This window comes from Anolis carolinensis, chromosome 4, assembly GCF_035594765.1.
Source record: "Anolis carolinensis isolate JA03-04 chromosome 4, rAnoCar3.1.pri, whole genome shotgun sequence".
In the NCBI taxonomy this organism is placed as follows: domain Eukaryota; kingdom Metazoa; phylum Chordata; class Lepidosauria; order Squamata; family Dactyloidae; genus Anolis; species Anolis carolinensis.
The window spans coordinates 120,497,384-120,504,945 of NC_085844.1; the positions used below are offsets into that span (position 1 = coordinate 120,497,384).

General features: G+C 41.4%; 1 long non-coding RNA gene across 1 annotated transcript; it reads left to right on the forward strand.

The window, feature by feature from the left end:
- Positions 1–4,965: 4,965 nt before the first annotated feature.
- Positions 4,966–6,083, forward strand: LOC134298231 (uncharacterized). Its single transcript, XR_010005192.1, has 2 exons — positions 4,966–5,505; positions 5,591–6,083. It is a non-coding gene; the product is annotated as an uncharacterized LOC134298231 (long non-coding RNA).
- Positions 6,084–7,562: the final 1,479 nt, after the last annotated feature.

Here is a 7,562-nt window from a genome sequence, read left to right on the forward strand (position 1 = left end):
ATCCTCCAGGAAATAATGACCGACTGCTAACTGGAGGAAAAGATACTAGAGGCAAAGATGAAGTATTTTGGCCACATCATGAGAAGACAGGAAAGCTTGGAAAAGATCATGATGCTGGGGAAAATGGAAGGAAAAAGGAAGAGAGGCCGACCAAGGGCAAGATGGATGGACGGTATCCTTGAAGTGACTGGCATGAACTTGAAGGAACTGGTGGCGGCGACAGCCAACAGGGAGCTCTGGCGTGGACTGATCCATGAGGTCACGAAGAGTCAGAAATGTCTGTGTGAATGAAGAAGTGGGAGGCTGGATAACAACATTGCTGCCTAAATTAACTACTGCCAGTCCCCTTCGATTTAATTGCTAGTCCAGCTGAGATCTGCACACAAAGTAGATAGGCTGTGAAATATCTTGGAACATCCCTTCTTACTTTTGATCATGAATATCAAAACATCTCATCCTTCAAATGAGGCTTTTTATCCATTTTAACCCTGATGTAAAATGACTGGGATGATGTTACTGTGAGCAGATGATATTATCTGAAACTAATCTGTATGCGATGAATGACAGTTGCTACAACTTGTTCATATGTTCCTAAAGCTCCACTAGAAACACTTCTGGAAAGACACTCAACTAAGGTTGTTTTTTTTTTAAATTTACTGAACCATTTGGTTAAATTCAACATAGATCATCTGTGTTTTAACCACATAGACGCTCACATGAAAGTATTTCTTTCTGCCAAAATATATATAGTAGAATTTGAAGACTAATAGGAATGAATGATATATGTAGACATTTATTTTAAGTCTATTTTGGAGGGGAAAGTATATGTAGGTAAATTGGAAATAATTTTCCTCCCTTATTTGTTTAAGGTGTATTTGTAATTCTTTTGTTCAATATTTGTTTGTTAGATATATACAGTAGAGTCTCACTTATCCAACACTCGCTTAGCCAACGTTCTGAATTATCCAACACATTTTTGTAGTCAATGTTTTCAATACATCATGATATTTTGGTGCTAAATGTGTAAATACAGTAATTACTATGTAGCATTACTGCATATTGAACTATTTTTTCTGTCAAATTTGTTGTATAACATGATGTTTTGGTGCTTAATTTGTAAAATCATAACCTAATTTGATGTTTAATAGGCTTTTCCTTAATGCCTCCTTATTATCCAACATATTCGCTTATCCAATGTTCTGCCGGCCCTTTTACATTGGATAAGCGAGACTCTACTCTATGTGATTCCATTTTTTCTTATTCTCACAATTGCTCTGTGCGGTAGAATAGACTAGGTTAAGCCTAGTGCGAAATCAATGTAATCTAATCTCAGATGTGAAGGATTAAAACTTCGTTTCATCTAATCTTCTGACCAAATTGATGTTGTTTGTGTCATTTCCAATTTATGGAGAGGCTAAGGTGAATGTATCACAGGATTTTCTAAGGTTGAGTGTGTATGACTTGCTAAGTTTCCATGACCAAGTGAGGAAGCGAAACGTGGTCTCCAAAATCTAGTCCGATGCTCAACCCACTACAATAGTTGTTTCCAACCTGTGGTCTGTGGACCACCAGTGGTCCGCAACAACTAAAATATGGTCTGCAGTCTCGCCATTACTACTACAGATAATAACACAGCTTAACCAAAAAAAACTTTCTTTGCATCCTCGTTTTTATTTATTTATTTATTTACAGTATTTATATTCCGTCCTTCTCACCCCGAAGGGGACTCAGGGCGGATCACAATGTACACATACATAGCAAACATTCAATGCCATATGAACATAGAGACAGAGACAAAGACAGACACAGAGGCAATTTAACCTTCTCCAGCTTCCAGCTTCCTGAGGGTATGCTCGATTCCGGCCACAGGGGGAGCAGCTGCTTCATTATCCACTGTGACACCGATACTTGTTCGTTCCAAACGCTTATGGATGGTTTTTATGGTTTCATAAATTAGTTAAATCAGCCTCCCCACATAAGTGGTACCTAAATTTTCTACTTGATAGATGCAACTATATTTTGGGTTGCTTAGCTCAACAACGAGCAGGGCTTTTTTTATTTTAATTGTTGGGTGTTCACTCCGACATGGGCTGGCCTCGAACTCATGACCTCTTGGTCAGAGTGATTTATTGCAGCTGGCTACTAATCAGCCTGCGCCACAGCCCGGCCCAGTTTTTAGACCTGTTCCAGGGGTTGTTTGGGGTTCTGATTTTAAAAATTGCATTAGATAGACCACATCAGCTCTAGGTTATTAAATATGGTTTTCTGTGAGCGAGCAGATGGTGACTACTGGATGGTATATGTTCTGTATCAGAAATTAGAGCCAATGTGGTCTATCCAATGCAATTTTCTGAATCAGCACCCCAAAAAACCAAACCAAATCTAAAGTTGACCAAAAACTGATTCGTAACCCTTTTGGTACTAATGTCAGAGATGGGTCCCTGGTCAAGTGATCCCTGGTCAAAAAAAGATTGGGAACCACTGCACTATAACATCATGTCAGTACTCACTTCCTAGTTGTTGTTGTTATGCAGAGAATTAATTATTTGGTTTAGGGAAATTCTAAATTATGATATTGTCAATGAAAATATTTGTTTGCCAGCTATCATATCACTTCTTAAATGAGATAGCAAAAACAGATAAACAAACATATCCCTGCAAATTGCTGTGACCCAAATGATTTGCAGTTGATCAATGGTCAATTTGAGTGGGATGAGAAATTAGTTCCAATGTTTTGTTCTTTTCTTTCCTGCCCTTCTGCTGCACATAGCTGTTCAGCCACAGATCAGTCTGTTGTACTTCTGAGATAGCAGACAATGTTTGAACTTGTTTTGTTGTTGTGATAAGTCATATCATATAAATAGCCCTATATATGAACATAAGTGTATGAGTGTGGCTAGAGACACAATTGTATTTATATTGCTTTAAAATACTTAGATATCCAAAGAAGTGGATATGCTGTTCTGAAAATTGTTTCACAGCTGTACTACATGGAAACATGTCAAGTGGAGTGTGATTTGAATGTTAGCCAGATATCTGATGAATGACTCAATATAGCAGAATTTGAAATATAAATAGTCTTACTGTGCTTGGCATCGATTCAGTTTTAATCAATTATAGATAAACGGATGGCAAACCTGAACATATCTCTATTAACAAGTCATATTGATGGGGGCTATTACCATTACCATTACTGGCCTTGATTTCTTTGGGTACCTACACAGAGGATAAAAATGTAGAAATATAATATGTTTTGTAGGCGAACCAATAACTGTGAAAGCTAGCTGTTTCACAGAGACTGGGATTAGATCTAAGTGAGATCTTCACCTTTTCTTTTGTGAACAGTGAATGAATTCAAAAACTGATACGTATTTTTTTTTTGGTTGTGAATATTCCCTAATTTTTAATTCACATAGCATTGCTTTCTTTGACCATGAATCTGGAATTGTAGTCATTTATTTACTTTATTTTTATCCCACCAGTCTCCACATATAGGCACTCAAAGCATTAATTGTAGCGATTCACAGCACTTTTTGGACAACTCTTCCTTGCCCAAAACATGTCTTTCAGATATTTTGAAGAAAGTAAATAACACAGGATATCATTAGGATTAAAAATGGCTATAACAGATTGGAGAGCTGGGCTGAAACTAAGAAAATTATTTTCAACAAGGAGAAATGTATGGTATTACACATAACCCCCCGCCCCAATGAAATACAGAGATATAGAGTGGGTGACACCTGATTTGACAGCAGTATGTGCGAAAGGGAGTCCTGTTTCCCTAGTTTCACTTTTAAGTACAGTAGACTCTCAGGGCCCTTCCATACAGCCATATAACCCAGAATGTTAAGGCAGATAATCCACAATATCTGCTTTGAACTTGATTATCTGAGTCCATGCCGCCATATAATCCAGTTCAATGTGGATTTTATACAGCTGTGTGGAAGAGGTCTAACCTGGCCCCATCTATACTGCCATTATAATGTAGATTGGATTGTATGGCAGTGTAAAAGGTAAATGTTTCCCCTGATGTTAAGTCCAGTCGTGTCCAACTCTGGGGGTTGGTGCTCATCTCCATTTCTAAGCCGAAGAGCCGGCATTATCCTTAGACACCTCCAAGGTCATATGGCCAGCATGACAGCATGGGGCGCCATTACCTTCCCACCAGAGCGGTACCTATTGATCTACTCACATTTGCATGTTTTCGAACTGCTAGGTTGGCAGAAGCTGGAGCTAACAGTGGGCGCTCACTCCGCTTCTCAAATTCGAACCTGCTACCTTTCGGCCTGCAAGTTCAGCAGCTCAGCACTTTAACACACGGTGTAGACGCATGTAATCCAATTCAATGAAGTTCAGTCTGCATTAATTGAGTCTACATTGCCCATATAATCCCATTCAAAGTGCACTATATGGCAGTGTAGACAAGGCCACTGACTATTGCTATATTTTATTTTTATCAATTTTATATGTCTGGTTTTAAATGTGTTATTGTATTTTTAATGTTGATATGCTGTATTTTATATGTGGTGTGGCACCATGTGTGCTATTTGTAAGCCGCCCTGAGTCCCTATGGGAGATGGTGGCAGGGTATAAATAAAAGTTGTTTATTATTATTATTATTATTATTATTATTATTATTATTATTATTATTAAACTTCTCTGTCCTTTTCCACACAATTATATAAAATCCAAGCTGAACTTCATTATATGGCAGTGTGGACTCAGATAACCCAGTTTGAAACAGATTTTGTGGATTATCTGCCTTGACAATCTGGGTTATATGGCTGTGTGGAAGGCCCTATGTTGCCATCACTGCTTCCAGCTGGCCTCAGAGCTCTGTGTAAATTTCTGGTATTTATTTATTTATTTATTTATTTATTTATTTACAGTATTTATATTCCACCCTTCTCACCCCAAAGGGGACTCAGGGCGGATCACATTTTATACATATAGGGCAAACATTCAGTGTTATGATTGAGCCTCATGGCTCTGCTTCTGGCAGACGTGGACGTAAGACTCCTCGAGAGTCAGATACTCTCGAGGAGCGCGAAAGAAAGAGGCTGCGAGATATCTTTGCAGAACCATCTGACGAAGAGTCTTTTGAGGGGTTTACGGAGAGAATGGAGGAAGAGCTGGTTAGCTCAGAAGAGGATGAGATGGATTGGACTCGGGTAAGGGAGGAGTTGGGTGCCACTGGCAATGATGGGATGGAAGATGATTGGGGACCTTCAGGACTAGACCCATGGACAAGCTGGAGGGATGGGACGGGATCCACAGCTGGGGATGCTGTGGGGCGTAGTCAGAGGTGTTCCAGTTCTGATGAGGAAAGTGATGAGGAAACGCCCGGGTTAAGGAGAACAGCTGATAGTGATGAGGACTTGTAACTGGCATAAAATGGGGCTTGGGAGCAATAGCAAATTGCGTTGGGCAAGGTAATCTGGACAAACGCTTGGGATCTGTGTGAGACGTTTTCCTGAAGACGGGTGTGTTTCGTGTGCTGATTACGTAAGTTGTTTTGGAATTTGGGTTCAGACGGCGGGAGGAATTGTGTGGGCTTTTGTTTGTGCAAACCTCTGCTTAATCTCAATAGCTTTGACCTTCCGTCGTCTTCTTGACGGACGCCATCTGCTGCTCTGGATTTACGGACTGAACTGACTACGGGCTTGGATTCTCCTTCTGGACTTGGAAAACTGCAAACGTCTGCTTCTGCCTATCGACCTTCGGAAAGAACTGGGACTACTCTACTGCTTCAATCCTCGGCTGTTGTGTTTGTATTGGAAGTTTGCCTGCTGGGTGTAGGAGTGACTTCTAAGTTACTCAAAACATAGTACTGGCAGCAGAAAGGCATCTGCTGCCAATTAGTTACATTCTTTTGAACTCTTTGTTTCCCAGCTTCTGTTTTGTTTGTTCCCAAGCTGAAGCAAGCTGTTTTGATTTTACCCGGATTAAACTCCGGTTTAATCCGGTTTATCTTTTGAACGTTTTTCTTGCCCCTTTTTGCTTTTTGAGGCTAATGTTGCCTGGCCCTTGTCTTTTACGGGCATTTTGAGTTCTGTAAATCCAATAAACTCTGTTATCTTTGATCTTGTGGCGTTCTGTCCTTGACAGATTGCCCAACGCCCATAAAAAGTTTTACTGCAGTAATAAATCTCGTCAAGAAGACGATGGATGAGTTAAAGGCTAGATTTGAGCAATTACAAATGGCTTTTAACGCCACTCAAGCAGCTCATTCTGTTAAAGGACATGTTTTGACCCCTGAACGCTTTGACGGATCCAGGTGCAAATTGCCAACTTTTTTGGCACAAGTTGAGCTTTATTTTTCCCAGCTCAGTGCTCAAGCTTACCCTACGGACACTAGCAAGGTGGCTTTTATTTTGAGTTTGTTGACTGGTCCCGCAGGACAATGGGCCACCAATTTGATTTTGGGAAATGACCCAGTCAAGGACAATTTGAATAACTTTAAGAAGCTACTAACTGACACTTTTGGGGATCCCCTCCGTACGGAGAATGCTGGGTGGGCTCTGTATCGGCTGAAACAGGGAAAGGGGACTGTTTTGGATTACTTAAATAAGTTTAATTTGTACCGTCACCAACTGGACTGGGGGGAAAATGCATTCATGCTTTTGTTTACTGCTGGTTTAAGTGATTATCTCCAGGATGAATTGGCACGCTTGGAGCCGGCTGAAAATTGGGATGCCTTAGTGGCTAAAGTGCTGCGTTTGGACGCCAGGTTCGAGTCCCGTAAGCACTCGAAAGCAATGTGTGCGCCACCTATGCATGTAACCAAGGCACCTGTGGTAATGGGGGAAGAGCCTATGGAGCTTGGGGTCTTTAAAAAGCTGTCTACAGAAGAAAAGAACCGTAGGAGGCAGCTGGGGTTGTGTTTGTACTGTGGGAATACTGGGCATTTTGCCAAAAACTGTAATGTGAAACCTTCCCAGCTTTCGGGAAAAGGCCAGCCCTAGTGCGACGTGAGTCCAACGCATTAGGGCTTTTAAAGCAGTCAACTGAGGGGAAGAAGCATGTTTTCGTACCCATTACGTTATCTGTTGGGGGAAAGGAACTTGTTTCTACTTTGGCACTGCTGGACTCAGGGGCTACGGTCTCTTACGTGGATATTGAGTTTGCTAGGAAGCATGGCATTCCTATAGTGCGCAAGGCATGCGACGTGTGGGTGGAAGGAGCGGATGGGAGACTGCTGGAGACTGGGGTGGTTAACCATGAGACCTCAGCAGTAATGTGGGAAGTGCAGGGAGTAACGGGAACGATTGTGTGGGATATTACGAGCCTGCCCAGATACGATGTGATCCTGGGGATGGATTGGCTAGCTGTAGTAAATCCACAAGTAGACTGGGTGACGCGTAAGCTGACCTTAAAGAGGCAGGAATGTTGTACTCTGAACACTACTCAGCCTGATATGGAGGGAGTGCCTGCTGAGTATGGGGAGTTCTCTGATGTATTTTGTAAAAAGGAAGCGGACAAGTTACCGCCGCACAGGCCGTATGATTGCGCCATTAAACTAGCGGAAGGTGCGAGATTGCCAGCAGGAAGGCTGTACGCCT